The 21,004-nt window shown below is 45.1% G+C and overlaps 1 protein-coding gene across 2 annotated transcripts in view; it reads right to left on the reverse strand.

The window, feature by feature from the left end:
• SLC39A14 (solute carrier family 39 member 14) overlaps positions 1-16,500 on the reverse strand; it is a 51,200-nt gene extending 34,700 nt beyond the window's left edge. For both annotated transcript variants that reach the window (XM_087706138.1, XM_087706139.1), the window contains exon 1: positions 16,422-16,500. The gene's annotated coding sequence lies outside the window, so the exon portion shown is untranslated. The remainder of the gene's footprint in view (positions 1-16,421) is intronic.
• Between the last annotated feature and the right edge of the window lie 4,504 nt (positions 16,501-21,004).

Genomic DNA, 21,004 nt, shown 5'->3' on the forward strand with positions numbered 1-21,004 from the left:
TGTCCTAAGCATCGGATCAATTCAGGGAAACAGAAGGTCAGCTGAATTGTGCTGAAACTGGGTTTTGCTCCTTAAGTAAATAGGAAGCACAAACATCTGTTGGCAGATGGGTTCTCTGTGCCAATCCCCCTGCTGTGACCTACAAAAGTTCTGCATTTGTAGACCACATTTGGCAGGCTCATAGCCAGAATCAATAGAGATTTCTGCTGACAGGTTGCAAACTTTAATCATTTCTTGAGTATGACCCAGAGGGAGCGTTGGATCACAGCCCGGAAGGAAGCATTTAATGGGAAAGACTGGAAATTAAAAATAATAATAATAATAATCTCGTTGCAGTTCCCATAGAAATTCCCAGAGATGGAATTTGCAAATTGAGATGGAATAAATTGCAATTGAGATGGAAGTTGCCATTCCCAGCCCTAATATACCTGTCTAATGAATCCAAACCAATTAAACTAGCTGCTCCCGTATTTCCATGACATTTCCAATCAATTTCTATAGCTGCCCATCTAAATCAATCATTCATAGTGTCTTGTAATTCCAAAACTATAAAAACAGTAAAAAAAATATTAAAACAATAAACATTCAAAATAAACATATGCCGCAACAGAAATAACTAACCAATTAACAGTAAAATCGAGAGCCGTTGCCCTTAGCATATTTTAAGAGACGCTGCGGGCTTCGTACAGAGCCAAATATTTTAAAGAATTATAAAAGGACAGCAGGATTGAGGCCATTCTAATGTTGCAGGGGAGGATATTATGCAAAGCAGGCACTACCGCAGAGAAGGTCCATCTTCTGGTTTCTGGAAACCAACACTCTGTGGACAATGGGATCTGCAGATTCTTGGGAAAAGATGGACCTGTTATGACCTACTGTAGGCTTCCCCAGCAGCATGAAGCCAAGTCTTCATCCCAATAAACCCCTTTTATTTAATTTACAGTGAATTCCTCTCCAGCAAAATCCTTCCTCTCCCACAGTCTTTCAAGATAGTTCACAATTACCGACCTTTATCAGGCTTGGAGAATGGACAGGCTGATATCTTTCAGGAATAAACCAATTGTCTCCTGCAAACTCCACTCCCCTTTAGCTCCTCGTTTATTCCCTCTGGGAGGGACCATTCACTGTCCACCTGTGACTTTACTCCCAAGTCGACCCCTGTTCTTTAACTGTTTCCTTCATCTGGCAGCTCTGAGCATCCGCACACTGGGAAGAGGCTCCAGCTGTTCATCTGCCTCACTGATGTCTGACTCCGAAGGCAGCTGATAACTGTCAGACGGCCCTGGCCCCATCTCTGCCTCCGACGCAGAGCCTCATCAGAGCCTTCCCCAGACTCCAGGACTGGCCCATGTTCCTCCCCAACCTCCTCACTGTCCGAATCTGCTGTTAGCTCCAATGGCCACTGGCGGGCCACAACAGGTCCTTCCATTACCACCAGTGTCTCTGAATTCTATCGCCAATTATCAGACGGTCTCAAGTCCTCTATTGTGGGGTACTTACAGAACTTAACATGAAGCAAATATAGATGGGCCTTTTGTCTCAAATCCGATTTGAGGTCTTCCCCATCAGCAATTCTGGAGGGAGGATTTCATGGGACTCTTTACTGATACAGACTTAGTCCTTGTGGATCCCAGAAGGAAGAAGCCCTACCCCATGTCCCCATTCAATGCCCCGAGATGCCCCAAAATGTGCACCGATTGCCCCAATCACTTCCAAATACAAGGGCCACACAGATTAATTTTATGCTGATTGTTTTTAAGGGCTGTTAAACTTACGCACACATAGCAATACCACTTCACAGGGCTTTACAGCCTTTTCAGGTTTACAGAGTCAGCATCTTGCCCCCAACAATCTGGGTCCTCATTTTACCCACCTCGGAAGGATGGAAGACTGAGTCAACCTTGAGCCTGGTGAGATTTGGCAGTGGGCAGAATTAGCCTGCAATACTACATTCTAACCACTGGGAGGGAAGGAGGGAGGGAGGGAGAGAAGGGAGGGAGGGAGGGAGAGAAGGGAGGGAGGGAGGAAAATAGCAATAGCACAGACTTACATACTGCTTCATAGTGCTTTTACAGCCCTTTCTAAGCGGTTTACAGAGTCAGCCTCTTGCCCCCAACAATCTGGGCCCTCATTTTACCCACCTCAAAAGGATGGAAGGCTGAGTCAACCTTGAGCCTGGTGAGATTCGAACTGCCAAACTGCAGGCAGCCGGCAGTCATCAGAAGCAGCCTGCAGTAATGCACTCTAACCACTGTGCCACATACCAGGAGAGGTCAAATATTTTTACCAAGTGGCACAACTGCGCAAAAAGTTTTAATTACATATGCTATTTTATTGTCCATTATTATTATTTCCCTACCCTAATAGCTGTTATAAATATCTCTCCTTTTACTGCATTATTTGATTGTAAAGTTTGGTTTAAGACCATAGTAAAGATATTTGCTTTGACTGGATGGTCCCTCAGGTAACCTCGTCCCAAGCCACAGTGGGCTTTAAAAGTGACAACCAGCACCCAGAATTGCAGCCAGAAACATACCAGTAGCCACTCACGCAGTTAGTGGGATTACATGTGCCGTATATCCAGCACCATTTATGACTTTCTGCATTCTTTCTGCACCCTGTCGAAGCTCCCAAATGCTCTTCAGGCGCAGCCCCACATACAGTGCATTGCAGTAATCTTATTAAAAAGGGATCGGGCATTCCCGTCGTCTTAAGAGCTTAAGGCCCATTTTGGGACTTTGCAATCAGGAATGCTTTAAAACACCGTTGTTTTACAAGGTGGAGAGACGTTAACACAAGGGTTTGCACAAACACAGCCTTGGATAGAATGGCAGATGAATTTAAATTACTATTTTCTTAAGATTACTCCGGGGCAAACTTGTTAAAAAAAAAGAAAGAGATAATGGCTGCAATTGTTAGCGAACCGTTTAGAAAGAAATCGAGACCTTTGTGTAAAAACAGGCGCCTCAACAGCATCCAACTGTTTTCCACTGAATGAACTGTGAATTTAGGGAACAGGCTTAATTGTAATTTAATTTAAATTAAAGTAAACCAAACTTAAGTTTAGGGACTGTAGCACTTTGAGAGGGGGATGTATCATCCTGTTCAACAGCAAGTTATAATTCCTGTCCCCTCCCCCAAATGGCATTCCCCTCACACATATGTGCTAGTCGTTCCTGACTCAAGTTCATCTCCGTTTCAAAGCCGAAGAGCCAGTGCTGCCCAAAGACGTCTCCGTGGTCATGTGGCCAGTATGACTAAATGCTGAAGGTGCACGGAATGCTGTTACCTTCCCACCAAAGGTGGCTCCTATTTTTCTACTTGCATTTTTTATGTGCTTTCGAACTGCTAGGTTGCAGAAACTGAGACGTGGAACGGGAGCTCACTCCGTTATGTGGCGCTAGGTATTCAAACTGCCGAACTGCTGGTCATTTGCATTCTGCAATATAAATCCTTCCATTCCCCACCCTCCGGTCAGAGCTTCTTGGATGGGAAGAGAACATCTTCAGAGAAAAACCATCAAGTCCAGTTGCCTCTTGAAAAAGCACCTTTGCAACAACCTTGATGACGGAAAATATCCATAAATGGACCTGTCACCTGTTGTAAGTTGAGGACTTAGCATACATTTTTCCGTTGGGAATTCAGAAGGCAGGAGAAGGAAGGTTCCTGTGGGAAAATTAACAGCAAAGGAAAAAGGAAGGACGGCAGCAAGAAATCAAGGGCAAGCTATAAAAAGATCTTATAGCCTTGCCAGCATTTCATTTCTAGCCAATTCCAACTCGAGTGTTATGTGGCAAAGGAGACACACCTCCATGGAATGCATAGGCAAAAGACAAAGAGCAGAGATGCTTTAAACACTATTCAGCATTTTACGAAAGAGGTATAAGGTATCTAGGACGCGGTGGCTCAGTGGCTAAGACACTGAGCTTGTCATCACAAAGCTTGGCGGTTCAGCGGTTCGAATCCCTATTGCCTTTTAATGGAGTGAGCTCCTGTTACTTGTCCCAGCTTCTGCCAACCTAGCAGTTCAAAAGCATGTAAAAATGCAAGTAGAAAAATAGGCACCACCTTTGGTGGGAAGGTAATAGCGTTCCGTGCACCTTTGGTGTTTAGTCATGCCGGCGACATGACCACAGAGACGTCTTTGGACAGGGCTGGCTCTTCGGCTGTGCGAGGGGAACCTTTACCTTTATAAGGTACCGTATTTTTCAGACTATAAGACATACTGGAGCATAAGATTTTGAAGAGGTAAATTAATTTTTTTTTAAAGGTTTTGCCCTCTGCAGGTCTCCCAAGCCCTCTGCACACCTTGTTCTTTGTGAAAAACAGGGCATGCAGAGTGTGTGAAAGGCCTCCAAAGTGCTCCTGGGGGCTGTGGGGGGGGGGGATGAGCAAAAAATGGTCCATTTTTCATGAAAACGGGCCCATTTGTTTGCAAAAAAACAGGGCATGCATAGGCTTGTAGAATCTATCTTTGGGAGGCTTGTAGATTGTTCCTGGGGGCTGGGGTGGGGAAATGCACTTTGCAGTATGCAATGCTATATTCAGTGTATAAGACGCAGCCAGATTTTCACACCCTTTTTTTGGGAGCGGGGAGGTGCGTCTTATACATCTGAAAAATATGGTATCTACTAACACAGGTAAAAGCCAATCCAGAGTCTTTAACACTAGGCTGGATCAGGACATAATTTCTCTACCTCTTTAGTTTTTAGTTGTAGAGAATGAGGGGGTTTTATACCTTCTCTTGGGCTTTGCACTTGAGCTTCTCGTTCTTGTGCAAGAACATGTATTCTATTAGCTGTTGTCAGACTCCCATGGGGCCATGTACAAATCCTAGGAGTTTGTCTGAGCTAAGTTTTGTTGACTTAGTTGACTGAGCTAAGTTTTGCTGATGCATTGAAGGGGCTTGTTGGGCAATTCTTACTGTGGCTGAGGGCTAATCCTACCTTTGTTCAGACATTGCTGCACGGAATTTGCTTATGAATAGAGCCATCTATCTCTTTATTTCTTAAGTGCTGACATCTGCAGAGGGCTATTAAGAAAGGTGGGAGCTGCTTTCCAAGAGAATGTTTCTCCATTTCTCAACCAGGAAAATAATAATATTTTCCCTTTTTAGTATTTCTCAAAATATTTATTCTTCTAGAAGAGGGATGGGTGCTACACACTAGCTTTCTACACACTTGTCCATTGCAGAATCCCTGTGGTCATAGGATCTAAATTCGGACACTTGGCAACCGGTTGAACTGCTTAACAACAGAAATTTTGGACTCGGTTATGGTCGTAAGCTAAGTCTAGAAAACCCTTCATCTTTTCAGAGAGCAGTGGATTAATGTCACGGAAAGGCTTTGTGTACATTGGAGTGCCTAAATTGTGGTTTTAGCTTTAAATATGTGAGTCAGCCCATCCCTATTTATTCAATCAACCCAAAGAAAGTGAAACAGCGAAAAGGGAAGGAAAACAGGAAAAAAAGAGGGGAAAAACCAATGCATCGATTCTATGGAGAAGGTCTTCTCATGCAGCAAAGTTGTATTTAGGAAAATCTGTGGTGTTTTGGGGGATTTTGGTTTGGATGAACCCAACCCTTATAGCTTCATATTGTTCAATAAACCCATCATTAACTATAATTGTTTAGCAGAGCAACTGATTCTCAACTCCATGTCGTCAGCTGCACCAGGACCCATGGGCTGCTTCATTATTAAACCATCTTTCTAATCAGCCTCCATGTTTCCAGTGTCTTTCTCCCCACTTGGAACTGAACCCAGATGGATATTTCTTCCAACGAGTGTATAAAATCGCCATAAGTCATTTTTTCCAATGCTGTTGTTAACTTCAAAAGGTCAGTAAATGAATGGTTGTAAGTCAAGGACTGCATGTAAGATATAGACCAGTGATGGTGAACCTTTTTTGTCCTCAGGTGCTGAAAGCAGATGCATCTGTGCCCACACCCGTAATTGAATGCCCCCCCCATTGTGCCCACCTGTGCATTCGTGCACAACCCCTCTGCTGCCCACACACATACGCCCATAGCTTTCTTAGAGCCTGGGGAGGGCAAGAAGAGCCTCCCCCGGGCCCCCCAGAGGCTCATTTTCTGACTTCTGGTGGGCCTGGTAGGCCCGTTTTTCGCCCCCCCCCCCAAGCTCCATAGCCTTTCTTGGAGCCTGGGGGAGGGTGAAAATGGCCTCCCTCACCCTCCGGAAACCAGAAATCACCTGGCCAGTGCGCACATGCACACTGGAGCTGACATAGGGCAACGCCTCACGTTCCCTCAGATATGGCTCCGTATGTCACCTGTGGCACGCGTGCCATAGCTCCGTCGTCATCACGGTTATAGACCATGTACATCTACTGGCTATGAATGATAGCCAATATGTCAGAAGTGTTTCAATAAGCGCCAATATCAAGGAGAATAGTTTTGTCTGTATGCAATTTATTCAAGTCCTCTGGAAATATAGAAACATGGAGGCACTTCTGGTATTGACCTTGGAGGACTCCTTCGGTTCACTGCTTTGGAAATATTTTTATTTTTTTTGCGTGGTGGTTTAGACAATCAGTCCTCCACTAGAGAAATCAACTTTGCAGCTCTCGGCTCCAGAGAAGTCCAGCTAAATTAAATGATTTTCAAAGTCCCCCACCCCACCCGCTCCCATGAGTTATATTATTAGGATACTTAACTATGAGTAAGTATCCTAATAATGTAATGAGTTACAGGATTCTCTAATCCTGAAACAATCAGCAGAAAAAGAAACCTAAATTGCAATGGATGAAGCCAAGATGTTTAATAACGGATCCTCAACTCGTCCTTGGCTATAATTTGCATCAGTTGGATTTTTATTTCGTTTTTAAGATAAGTAATAAATAATATAAGTAGTATCACATTCTTTTCATCAGCCTTAAGATAGACAGACAGACATGCATAGATACTTACATACATACCATATATTTCAGCATATAAGACACATCTTCCCCCCCCCAAAAGAGCGTGGAAATGTTGGTGTGTCTTATACACCTTAGCCTCCCAAAGCCCCACCCCTGCATCCCATTTTTGTGAAAAACGGGCGAAAAACCGGCCATTTTTCGCCACAAGAAGGGCATTTTTGCCTTCCCCTACCTCCCAGAACCACTCTGCAGGCTTCAGCAGGGCTGGCGGAAGGGGAAAATGCCCGTTTTGGTGAAAAATGGGGCATTTTTGCCTTTCCCGACCCCCGCTGAAGCCTACGGAGTGCTCCTGGGGGCCGGGGAGGGCAAAAACTTTTTTTTCCTAACTTACCTCTTTGAAATCTTGGTGCGTCTTATACACCAGTGTGTCTTATAGTCCAAAAAATATGGTTCGTATGCACGCATACACACACATACACCTCTCTCTCCCTCCCTTCCTCCCTCTCTCAAAAATATCTCCTATAAGACGACAAGAATTTACTTTACTTTTGGCGAGAAAAAATAAACTCTGTATGGATCTGTCTATAATAGGGATATCCAACTGTGGCAGTTTTAAGACCTCTGGACTTCAACTCCCAGAATTCCCCAACCAGCCATGGAATTATGGGAGTCGAAGTCCACATATCTTAAAGTTGCCAGGTTTGGAAAACAACTGCATTACAGCTTACGCTTCTGCCCAATCGTCTCTCAAAAGATTAAGGGCAAGGCCTTAATGAGCAATGCTCCCTCACACCTCCTGATCTGCCAAGAAACTGCCATCACTAGATCAATGCCAGCCGATAGCAAGTCACACACTCTTCCTTCTGTATTCCATCTCGCCCCATAACCTTCGGGGCATTCCTTCAGCATGGCATGACACAAAGACATTTACCAGAGTGAGAGTTCAGTTTAAGCCCTACCACAATCAAGTTCCAGAAGACGTTCGTTTCATAAAACATGTTGCAGCATTATTCATCTTTAGGCCTCTCCTTCAATACCCAAACTCCGGGGATGGGATTCAGCTGGTTCGAACCACTTTGAGTGAACCATATGCTAATTTTGCATTGGGTTCGCCGAACTGGTTGTTGGAAGGACTGGCTGGCCCCACCCACCCTACTCCACCAGTCCCAAAAGTCTCCACAGGGCCCATTCATCATGCCAAGTAAGTGCAGGGTCTGTATGGAAGCCCTGGGAGGACAAAAAACAAACCCTCCGGAAGTCCAGAAATAAGCCTGTTTTTGGCCTCCAGAGCCGGGGGGGGGGGGGGAGGCCGTTTTCGTCCTCTTGGAGGCTCGAGGAAAGCCTCCAAAGCCTGGGGAGGGAGAAAACGACATTCCCCCTTCATGGTCCTGGAGGCCAAGTAGGCCACACCCACCCAGTGGCCATGCCCACCCAGCAACCAGGCAGAGAACGGGTTGCTAAAAATTTTCAATCCCACCCCTACCAAGTTCTGCAAAGTATTCAACATAATGCTGATACTTGTGAGATATAAAATGAGACTATTTACATGCAGTATCATGTGGCACAAAATCTACGTTATACAGGCTAAAATGTTTGCAATTCAGTTATGTAACTATAGTGCTTTACAGCCCTCTCTTAGCAGTTTACAGAGTCAGCATCTTGCCCACCAACAATCTGGATCCTCCTTTTACCAACCTCAGGAGGATGGAAGTCTGAGTCAACCATGAACCTGGTGAGATTTGAACTGCCAAATTGCAGGCAGCTGGCAGTCAGCAGAAGTAGCCTGCAGTACTGCACGCTAACCACCGCGGCTCATGGTGCACTTACGGCCACAACTGACCTCAAAATTGCTAGGTGAGACTGCTAGGTGAGGTTTACGACCTTTCTTGCCACAATTGATGAGTTGATTAATCAGGAAATTTCATCAATTCGCTGGCCCACAACTTCATATTTTCTTGGCTTTTATTGTAAGCAATGTGCACTTTTTGCAATTTCAAAATTACAGCACGGTTGTGGGCAGGGACAGCCAAAACAGAACTTCGTGTCAAAAAAAAAAAATTATGACAGAAATAGCCCTCAATTCTCTCTTTTCTCTTTTACTTTTCTTTCCCCTTAGGAAATTCCAAGAGAACTCTCTGCTGCAGATGTTTTTGAAAACTCAAAAGAGGGAAATTGTGGGGAGCAGATTCAGAAACAGCTTCTAAACAGCCTCCCTACCTATAGAATAAACAGACTCCCTTCCACAAGGCCAAACTCCATCACTCAACTCCAGGATGCAACCTTTTTCACAACTTTCGTGATAGTTCTACTGCCTGAGTAAAGTCCCCCCCTCCTAGGATTACCTGGAGCAAGGAAGAGTCAATGATTATCAGGACAGGAAGCAACAAATAATCCAGGTCTGGTATCTTCTAGCTAGAGGGGGAACCAGTGGTGGGTTCCGGATCCCAGTGCAACCGGTACGGTGCAACGGAACCGGGCGTCCACTACATGAACGCAAGCAGCGCGCGTGCATGCATACTTACTGTCCGTGATGTTCTGCAATGCCACTGCAACGCTCCAGCTGCTCGGCGGAACATTGCGCGGGTGCTGTATGCTCTGTGCGCAAAAGCCCCGAAAACCTCAAATACCTGTAAGGAACAGGGGCGGGTCCTCCCGAGCACCATACCAGAATGGTAGCTGGTTCTCCCAGCAGGCACCAGTACGCCCATACCGGGGCATACCAGTTGTAACACACCACTGTGGGGAACCTATGGCACGTGTGCCGGAACTGGCATACAGAGCCATCTCTCTGGGCACGCGAGCCGTCGCCTGTCGCTCTTCTAGGTTTTGGTGCACCAGCCATGTGGTCTTCATGTGCGCGGGAGCTCCAGGAACCAGAAGTGCAGCTGCATGCGTGCACCACATGCACACGTTGGGCGGATGCTCTTCCGGTTTCTGGTCAGGCATGCGTACCGGCCACCTGTTCTTCCAATTTCTCGTGCACACACAGACACAAAGACCAGTTGCGATGCGTATGCACACGCTGGAAACCAGAAGATCATCTTCCTGGTATAGGCATGCACATCAGGCAGTTTTCCGGCCATGCATGTGCACCATTCAGCTGGTCTTTGTGCACACATACACACCAGAAACCAGAACCATGCATGCGGCAGAAATTAGAAAAGTAGCCGCATGCACACACACACACACAAAATTCCTGCAACTACTGTATTTTTGGAGTATAAGATGCACCTTTCCCCCCCAAAAAAGTGGGTGAAAATTTGGGTGCATCTTATACATTGAATACAGCATTTGGCCTCCTGAAACCCCACCCCCTTCACAAAAATGGACATGCAGAGGATTTGGGAGGCCTGCAAAGTGCTTCTGGGGGCTGAAGAGGGCAAAAACGAGTGAAAAATGGGCCTTTTTTGCTCATTTGTGCCCCCCAGTCCTCAAGAGCACTCTACAACCCTCCCAAAGCCTATGCATGCATTGTTTTTGCCAAAAAATGGGATATTTTTGTTTGTTTTTGCCCCTCCCCCCCAGACCCCAGGAGCACTTTGTAGGCCTCTCAAACTCTCTGCATGCCCCGTTTTTCACAAAAAATTAGATGTGCAGAGGGTTTGGGAGGCCTGCGGAGTGCAAAACCTTTTTTTTTAATTTACCTCTTCAAAATCTTGGTGCGTCTTGTACTCCGAAAAATACGGTATTTGATTATCCTCCGCTTCCTCAGTCTCTATCTTAATACATCTGCAATACTTCTTCCAAAATGCCAGTGCTCCAAAATAATTTCCCCATGCCCTGTTTTATTGGTGGCCCATAATAGCTGACCAAATTTCTCAAAGATATGCCTCTACTTCCAAGAAATGTCTACATTTAACAGGAACTTAAATATTCTTCTAGAAGAGAATATAGGTAGTTCAGAGTTGAACTGTGGAGTCTGTTTGTCTTTAAATACCACTCAAAAGAGACAATAAAGAAAGCTAAGGAAATAAAACAACTAGGGCACATCCTCTCCGCAAACCCAGATAAGCAGGGATTAACACCTTACAAAGAATCAAGCAGAAAACAATACCATAATCAAGAACTACTAAGGATAATTCACACTCCTCCACCTCTTAGCACAAGAGGTATAAACAGGCAACATACCCCACACTCACTTGCACTGATGACATTATCTAGTTGGGTAATGAAATGTCTGCAAACAAACAACCAAGCTCAAAGGACCCCACACTTGAGGGACCCCACAAATATCCTTCTCCCAAATTCCTCATATTTAGTTCCACCTCATCATACTCTGTACCGAGCATCAAAAGCACACCCAACATTTCTTTCGTAGGATCTTTATTCCTCCTCTTACAAAGTCCAAATACTCATGATATCACTGCCCCTTAAGCCCCTTAGACACATATCACTAGTATCCCCCAAAAAACAGCTAAGAAAATTGGCTACATTTACACAGCCTAATAAAACGCAGTGGTTGTAGTCACTTCACATGAGAACCCCAGATAAACAATTCAAGTTAAGGTGATGGTAAGATACACCACAAACTCTTTTTGGCTTTGTCCAGTGTGCGTGGCACCTATGCAGCTTCTGCCTGCTGGTGACCCTGATATCCATTCAGTTCTAGGCTGCATCAACAGAGGGAGAGAATCAAGATCATATGAAGTGTTAATACCACATTATAAGGCCTTAGTAAGGCCACACTTGGAATACTGTATTCAGTTTTGGTCGCCACGATGTAAAAAAGATGTGGAGACTCTAGAAAGAGTGCAGAGAAGAGCAACAAAGAGGATTAGGGGACTGAAGGATAAAACATAGGAAGAACGGTTGCAGAAACTGGGTATGTCTAGTTTAATGAAAAGAAGGATGAGGGGAGACATGATAGTAGTGTTCCAATATCTCAGAAGAAAAAAGCCACAAAGAAGAGGAAGTCAAACTATTCTCCAAAGCACCTGAAGGCAGGACAAGAAGCAACGGGTGGAAACTAATCAAGGAGAAAAGCAACTTAGAACTAAGGAGAACTTTCCTGACAGTGAGAACAATTAATCAGTGGAACAGCTTCCCTCCAGAAATTGTGAATGCTCCAACACTGGAAGTCTTTAAGAAGAGACTGGACAACCATTTGTCTGAAATAGTATAGGATTTCCTGCCTAGGCAGGGAGTTGGACTAGAAGACCTCCAAGGTTCCTTTCAACTCTGTTATTCTGTTCTATTCCTTGCTGTAGTAAAATATTCTACCAACCCCTCCAGAGTCCATCACATGTCTACCAATGAGAGACCCACACGCACCATACTGCAAACCTAACTACTTCTTGTGCCAGGTTTAGTAGCCAGGACTTTCAGAATCTCCTCTCTCTACACTTCTCTTCAACAAGAGCCTCTCGCTTTACCTGGCTGACTCACCATGAGATAGAAAGAATAAGTGATGATATCCTGTAAAGTCTATCATATTGTGTTGAGTCCCCCTAGGAGGGGACCAGAATATGACTGTCAAGAGTTTTGGCAGCGTAATATTATGAGATAAACCAGGAGCAAAAACACGGCACACAGAGCTTTATACAATTAACCGTGGTTTATCTACAAATATATACAGACATATACATGCAGGAGATAAATTCCCTTACCATTCACGACAGACACAAGGAGAGAACTGAATACATGCTGAGAGAGAGAGAGAAACACCCTCTCTAATGACCACCTATATATAGACTCTCTTAAAACAGTAAATGACTTGTGTGGACCCCACCAGTCTTAAAAGGGTTACACAATAGCTGCAATGAATCAGCCTCATTTCATCAGCCTTGCCTTCAGCTTACAAACAGCAGCTTACAATCTTACATCACAAATTCAGGGAATACTACTGAAGCGGGGGGGGGGGGGAATTCCCAGACAGAAACAGTTTATTAGACTGTATGCTACGACCAAGTAAAATTAAAATACGTACAAGGTTCAAATGCAACGAGAACTTTGGTTCAGATGGGTTAGAGTGCTCAGTGAAACTGAAGAGGGGAAGAGAAATATACCATATTAATCGGAGTATAAGACGGACCTTTCCCCCCCTAAAAGTGGGTGAAAATTTAGGTGCGTCTTATAAACCGAATAGGGGCATTTTTGGCCTCCAGAACCCTCTGCACATCACGTTTTCGCCCTCCCCACCCCCCAGAACCACTCTGCAGTGCTCTGCATGGCCCGTTTTCACCAGAAATGGGGCTGTTTTGGGGCTTCCAAGTCCTCTGCGCATCGGGTTCTCGCCCTCCTCAGCCCCCAGCAGCACTCTGCAGGCCAAAAATGAGCGTGTTTTTGGCAAAAACAAGTCCATTTTGGGGGTGGGGAAACAGGCTGTGCGAAGCATTGCAGAGTGTTTCTGGGGCCTGGAAGGATAAAAGTCTGGCACGGGGAAGCCAAAAACTATTTTTTTCTTGTTTTCCTCCTGTAAATTTAGGTGCTTCTTATAGCCTGGTGCGTCTTACAGTCTGAAAAATACGGTAGTATATTCTGGCATCAAACCCATTTGGAAAAATGCAAAGAGAGAACTAGATAAACCCGAGATTGTGTTATGAGGAGTCCTTGGTTGTCTCTGACCTTGGCTGTTCGAAGCAAACTCAGAGCGCACAGAGGTCTCCAGAGTTCAACCCCGGGCTGCATATATCCCAGTGGTGAAATTCAATTTTGTTTACTACAGGTTCTGTGGGCGTGGGTTGGTGGATGTGGCAGGGGAAGGATACTGTAGAATCTCCACTGCCACCCCCCTCCTGGGCCAACCAGAGGTGGCATTTGCCGGTTTTCCAAACTACTCAAAATTTCCGCTACCAGTTCTCTAGGACCTGTGAGAACCTGCTGGATTTCACCCCTGATATATTCTATTATGTTATGTGCGTGATGGGTTGATTGCTTTTAGCAAAAGGCAACAAGCTATTCAATAAACAATCGAGGAAACCTCTGTAGCAATTTCTGAACAGTAAAAATCAATGTAACCATCCTGGACACCCCCACTCTACATAGGAACTTCAGTGTCCTAAATTCAAAGCGAGTTCAGCCATCACTGAGAATGCTGGAAAGTGACGTGCACACATCTGGAGGCTACCCAGAAACATCCTGCACAATGGGACACATGAAGCCCCTCATGCTTGAAGGGAAGAACATCTGTATCGGGAAGTTATACTGGGAAGTTTACAGAAAAGCAAGACAGACTGGTTTCCACCTCAGACTTTGAGAAGAAAGAACTGGATCAGCCTGGAAGAAGGAAAATAATGTGAAACTAAGAGTGATTTGGAGATTTTAAAAAATCCAAGCTGATACATACAGAGTGTAAGATGGACAGCATGCAGCTATGATAGTCCTCCAATATTTGAGGGGTTACCAGAGAGAGGAGGGGCTCAAGCTATTTTCTAAAGCACCCAGACAAAGAACCATGGATGAAAACTGAACAAGGAGAGATTCAACCTAGAAATAAGGAAGAATTTTCGGTCAGTGAGAACAATCTATCAATGGAACAGAAGTTGCCTTTGGAAGTTGTGGGAGCTTCATCCCTGGAAGCTTTCAAGAAGAGACTCAGAAATGGTGAAGGATCTCCTGCTTGGGTGGGGGGTTGTAGGAGATGACCTACAAGGTCCCTTCCAACTCTGTCAATCTGTTCCAACTCTTTAAATGCTAAAACATGCAATGAACGTTTGCAAGTACTCAGCATGGCCAGTCTAGTGAAGAGAAGGACCAGGGGAGACATGAGAGCAGTCTTCCAATACTTGAGGGGCTGCCACAGAGAGGAGGGGCTCAAGCTATTTTCTGAAGCACCCAGACAAGGAACAATGGATGAAAACTGAACAAGGAGAGATTCAACCTAAAAATAAGGAGGAATTTTCTGAAAGTGAGAACCATCAACCCATGGAACAGAAGTTGTGGGAGCTTTATCACTGGAAGCTTTCAAGAAGAGAGTGGACTGCCATCGGTCAGAAATGGTGTAGGGTCTCCTACTTGGGCTGGGGGTTGGACTAGATAACCTGGTCTTGTCCATGTTTCCATGCTTATTCTGTTAAGCATCTTTAGCACTAGGAAGCCAGCCCAGCCGACAGCAGACGAATGATCTTCCTGTCCTTGGATCCATAACCCACTTTTCCTGGCCAACCTCAACATAACGGATATCCTCCTTGGCTTGCAATCAATTAAAGGAAGAAGTAGTCAACCCCTATTGAGTGCTTGTCAACCTAAGCACCTTTAGGGGGTCTGGACCGCAACTCCCAGAATCCCCCCAGCCAGGGCTTCCTGGGGAATACTGGGAATTGAAGTCTAGATCTCCTAAAGTGTTATGGTTCAGGAACCTTGCCCTACAGGGGCACCTCTGGTATGGGGGTGCGATTGGGGGAGAGCTCCCTCCTTGCGCAGGAAGCAAGAATCTGGAAGGGGGGGTGAAGACATACACCATAGAGGGATATGTATCAATTTCCCCCACTTCCTTCCAGAACTGGACTACAACTCCCATCAATGCCATTAGTGTCAAGAAACAAGGAGGCTGGTGGGGAATGATGGGAGTTGTAATCCAACTACTCTAGAGCGCAGTGGGAGGAGTGACAGGTAGCAGGAGCAGCCTAGAAGGGCAGTTTGAACCCCACACCTGCCCTCTCATTTCCCTCCAGCTTGCTTGCTTGCTTCCTTCCTCCCTCCCTCTTCTTCTCCCTTTCTTTCCTACCTTCCCTCATTCTTTCCTTCTCCCTCCCTTTTCTTCCTCCTTTCCCTACTCCTTCTTCTTTACTTTTCCCTCTTTCCTTTCTTCCCTCTTTTCTTCCTTCCCTCCTCCTTTTCTCTCCCTTCTTCTTCTCCTTCCTTCCCTCTTCTTTGTCTCTCTTTCCTTCCCTCCTTCTTCTTCCCTTCTCCCTTTCCTTCCTTCTTCTCCCTTTCTTTCTTTCCTTCCTCTTTCCTTCTCCATCCCTTTCCTTTCCTTTCCTCCCTCCTTCCTCCCTCCCTCTTCTTCTCCCTTTCTTTCCTTCCTTTCTCTTCTTCTCCCTTTCTTTTCTTTCTTCAGTCCTTCTTTCCCTCTCCCTCCCTCCGTCTTCTTCTCCCTTTCCTTCCCTCCCTCTCTCTTTTCCTCCTGCCTCTTTCCTCCCTCCCTCTTCTTCTCCCTTTACTTCCTCTCCCTTCTTCTTCCTTCCCTCCTCCTCCTTTCCTTCCTTTCTATCCCTTCTTCTTCTTCCTTCCTTTCTCCCTTCTTCTCCTTCTCTCCTTCCTTCCTATCCCTTCTTCTCCTTCCTTCCTTTCTATCCCTTCTTCTCCTTCTAGCCTTCCTTCCTTTCTATCCCTTCTTCTTTCTCTCCTTCCTTTCCCTCCCTCCCCCTTTCTTTCTTTCCTTCCCTCCTTCTTCTTTCCCTTTCCTTCCCTTTCCCTCCCTCTCCTTCCCTTTCCCTCCCTTTCCTTCTTCCCTCCCTCTTCCTCTCCCTGCCCTTCCATCCCGTCCTTTCTCCCTCCCTTACCTCTCTCTCCTCCCTCCGACCCCTTCCCTACACCTTCCACCCCGGGCGGGCCCCGCTCGGCGGCCAAGCATCCCCTCCGCTCCAGGCTCCCGACCGCCTCACCTCACAACGCCGCTTCGCTTCGCTGAAGGCCCCGCAACTCAAGCGCAGGGATTGACAGGCGGCCGCCACCGCGCATGCTCATTATCAAGAGAGCGGCCGCCCCGCCTCCAGGCCGTCATTGGACGCGCCCGCCCCTGTGTTCCCATTGGCCCGCCCGGCAACGTCGCCCCGCCTCTCGCGCGGGGGATTCGCTGGAAACTAGCCTAGCTCCGCTCCCTTCGGAGGAGCCGGTCCGCGTGGCGCATCAGGGATGCAGGGGCGGGGGGGCGCAATTGGGTCGCTTACGCGGAAGGGCGATGGGTTTTTTGGGTGCGGGCTTCTCCCCTCCCCTTTTATAACGCGGTTGATAGGGGCGAAATAGGGTTGGGGGGCTTGCAGGCCTTCTGATTAACCCCCCCTGCATTTGCAGAAAGGGGGCTGCAAAGGGATGACGACCGCCAGATCGCAGCCGAGAGTCAAACGTCCTTGCGCTTTTGCTGCCCTCTGCCGATCGCCGTAAGAATTGCAGCCCCCCGTCTTGTCCTTCCAACTTGCCTTCTGTAATCTCCTCTAAATTCCCCTTGATTTAAAACCTGAAATTGAGAACAGTGGAAACTGATTTTGCTTTCTCGCCTTTCTCGTTTCTTTCTTTTTTATTCTACGGTGCATTTGATTGCTTATTTGTACCCTGTGGCTATCATTAAGTGTTGTACCTTATGATTCGTGATTAAATGTATCTTGTCTTTTTATGTACACTGAGAGCATATCCACCAAAGACAAATTCCTTGTGTGTCCAATCACACTTGGCCAATAAAGAATTCTATTCTACTCCATTCCATTTCATTCTATTCCATCTTCTATTCTATTTCTATTCCTATTCTATTTCTATTTGTATTCTATTTCTTTTCTATTTCTTTTATTTCTATTCTATCTCTATTCCTATTGTATTCTATTTCTATTTTATTTGTATACGTATTCTATTTCTATTCCTATTCTATTTGTATTCTATTTCTTTTCTATTTTATTTCTATTCTATCTCTATTCCTGTTCTATTCTATTTCTATTTTATTTCCATTCTATATGTATTTATTTCTTTTCTATTCTTATTCTATTTCTATTCCTATTCTGTTTCTACTCTGTTCTATTTCTATTTTATTTCTATTCTATTTCTATTCTGTTCTATTAATTGTCTGACTTGTAATACCGATAGGTGTAACTGGTGGATTCGCACATAGCAATGTTGGAAATTTCCAACTTGGGAACTTTTAAAACGGGTGGACTTCTGCTCTTAGAATTCCTCAACACGCATTGTGGCTGGGGAATTCTAAGAGTGGAAGCCCACCCCTCTCAAAAGCTCCCAAGTTTCAAAATCATTATCCAAAAACTTCAGGCACAATAAACAAGTGTTCACAGCACCACAAATTCACAGCACAAAAAGAAACAAACTGCCTTACAAAATTAACAAAACATTTGAAGCCATCACAAGGTGATGAGGCATTCTCGGGAACCTTCTCTTCACCTCTGAAGCAAAATGATGGTGATGATGATGATGATACATGAAGATTTCATTGAACTATCTCAGTCTGGGTTCACACATCACACTAATGTGTTTTGCTTAGTTTTCACCTTGCAATTGTGCAGTTTGCAAATCACGATTCAAGATTTAAGAATGTGCATGACAATAGTCATTCAACAAAACATGGTTAAATAAATTGTGATATTTAAACCCACCCAGCCCAATTGTCGCCTGTCAAGAGAATATGGCTCCTTTTTTTTTGCCTTCAACTGGCTAAACTAAACACACTTTCCAACCAGCTCCCTTTGCATGTGAGGAAACGACTTTCCAAAACAAGCAAGTTACTGTAGTAGTTTTAAAAAAAAATTAAAAAGTACACCGACGTGCACAATCAAGCCTGTCAGGGCTCACACTTATTTTCCTATTTAGTTTGCTGACTTTACCCGCAAAGGGGAATGGCCCATTTTTCTTCCAGGTTATTAGGACTGGAAAGAAACACCGTATATGTTATTGACAAAAGTTGCTTTGATTTTCCATGATCATCTACTAGGTCAGGTGTCAGCAACCTGTGGCTCCGGAGCCGCATGCAGCTGTTTCATCTCCCTGCTGTGGCTCCCTGTCAGCTGAACTCATCACTGGCTGGCACCGCCCCTCGCCCTCCCCTTCCAGTCACTCCATGCCTGGGGAGAGAGAGAGAAAGGGAGAAAGAGAGAGAGAGAGAGAAAGGGGGGAAGAGACAGAGAGTCAGAAAGAGAGAGAGAAGGGGAGAGAGAGCGAGAAAGGGACAGAAAGAGAGAGAGAGAGATGCACACAGAGAGATGCATATTTCCCACAGAAAACACTGGGAGCCACAAAACCTGGGCAGGCATGGCTGTGTGTGTGTGTGTGTGTCATGTGATTGGGTGGGTGTGAGTGACATCGAGTTGGCCACACCTACCCAGGTTTTGTGGCTCCCAGTGTTTTCTGTGGTGTCGAAATGGCTCTTTTTTAGGGTTGCAGACCCCTCTACTAGGTGATCTGGTCCTCTTTCATCAGCCAAATGCAAAGTCAAGCAAACAATCTGTCAATTCATTTGAGAAATCACCACCAGATTGTAACCTTGGCTGCATTTTACAACAGGTTGCTCTAAGAGTGATCCAACCTTGGGATCCAGCATTCCTAAATGGTTTCCCCTTTCTTCTGTGTTGTATCTTTGCAGACAGAAGGTGCAATTAATTTCTATTTTTAATTGATGGATAAGTCATCCTTGGCTACAGATGAATGGCAGTAGCATCTCTTTTGGCTGAAAGGTAATCAGGGACAGAATTTGGATGGAAAACCACCAGGAATTCATAACTGCAAAGAGGAGGAAGAGGAAAAGAGGAATTGGATGAAGGTAATGCCATATTGCTTTGGTGATGCTGCCAAAAAAACCTTGGCAACCAGAAATCAAGGTTGATTTAGGGCAATGTTTCTCAACCTTGGCAACTTTAAAATTTGTGGACTTCAACTCCCAGAATTCTCCAGCCAGATTACTGGGAATTCTGGGAGTTGAAGTCCACAAGTCTTAAAGTTGCCAAAGTTGGACATCCCTGATTTTAATTATGGTGGGTCAGCGCAGCCATTTACATTCTCCCTCCATATCTATTCAACTCAGCTATTCAACTGCCTAATTCTGCTGCTTCATAGATCCAAACATAACAAAAATAAATATAGAATTCATACAGGAGACTATTGAAATAATCACTGCTCCACATTTTTGAATTTTAGCCTCCTCTAGATTTTTAAAATAACAGTCCTGTAACTAGTATGTTTAGTTCCTACTCACTGGTACAAAGGTTTGTAACTGAGATGTATTTAATTTTTGGAGCTCTTTGGAAAAACTAATTTGCTTAGGTGACTTGGGAAATTCCTTCTAAGTTTACCAATTATGTAAGGTTTTCTCTTTATTTGGGTGCAAGGCAAGTTCTGAGTTAAAGGTGCCCCTTGTACATATGTGCTAATCGTTCCTAACTCTCGGGGGCGGTGCTCATCTCCTTTTCAAAGTTAAGAGCCAGCACTACCCAAAGACGTCTCCGTGGTCATGTGGCCGGCGTGACTAAACGCCAAAAGCGCATAGAACGCTGTTACCTTCCCACCAAAGGTGGTCCCTATTTTTTTTATTTCCATTTTTACATGCTTTCAAACTGTTAGGTTGGCAGAAGCTGGGATAAGTAAGTGGCGCTGGGGATTCGAACCACCGAACTGCTGACCTTTCTGATCGACAAGCTCAGCGGTCTTAGCCACTGAGCCACCACGTCATTGTAGTTCTGAGTTAGAAGCCATCTAATTTTCACTAGGTCTAAAAACAAAAACATGTTCATAATATTTGAGAGGGGAATAGATTTTTAGGGGAGGTATTCAAGCCATCTTCTGAGTTGAAAAAACAATGGAGTCATTTAACAGCCAACCAGGTGGGCATGGCAGATGTCACACTCACGTCACCATGGTGATGTCACATGACATATCGGGATTTTTTTCCCCCCTTCGCTAAACTGAGCCTGGGCATGGCCAGCACGTGACACATCCCACGGGCCGGGTGTTTGACAGCCCTGAGCTAGGTCATGTGCCTTGGTACCCTCCTTAGCTGTCCTCCAGTGGAGTGGCAACGTTAAAGCAATGCCAGTTTCTGGTGCTTCATTTCAAACCTGGCATGAATTTCGAGCCAGCTTCCTTTTGCAGTTGTCAATGGCTTCCTAGGAAGGGGGCCAAGAGCAAAATCTACCCGCTTGACTTGCTGATATGATTCTACTAAAAACATTGCACAATGAAGAAGCAGAACTTAATCAAATGGAGGTGTTGGCATGTAGACCAAAAACGATACGCACTTGCCAAGGCTTTCTTGCTACCCCGCTTACCAAGTTTCTACCATATCTCAAGACTTAAAATGGACTCCTAGCGTTAAAAAAATCATCAAAAAAGCACAGGAAAGAATGTTCTTTCTGCGCCAACTCAGAAAGTTCAAACTGCCCAAGGAGTTGCTGATTCAGTTCTACAGAGGAATGATTGAGTCGGTCATCTGCACCTCTATAACTGTCTGATTTGGTTCTGCAACCCAACAAGACAGACA

Source organism: Thamnophis sirtalis, unplaced genomic scaffold (genome assembly GCF_051295495.1).
Source record: "Thamnophis sirtalis isolate CommonGarterSnake01/CBP01778 unplaced genomic scaffold, rThaSir2_p1.2 scaffold_2, whole genome shotgun sequence".
NCBI classification, from domain to species: domain Eukaryota; kingdom Metazoa; phylum Chordata; class Lepidosauria; order Squamata; family Natricidae; genus Thamnophis; species Thamnophis sirtalis.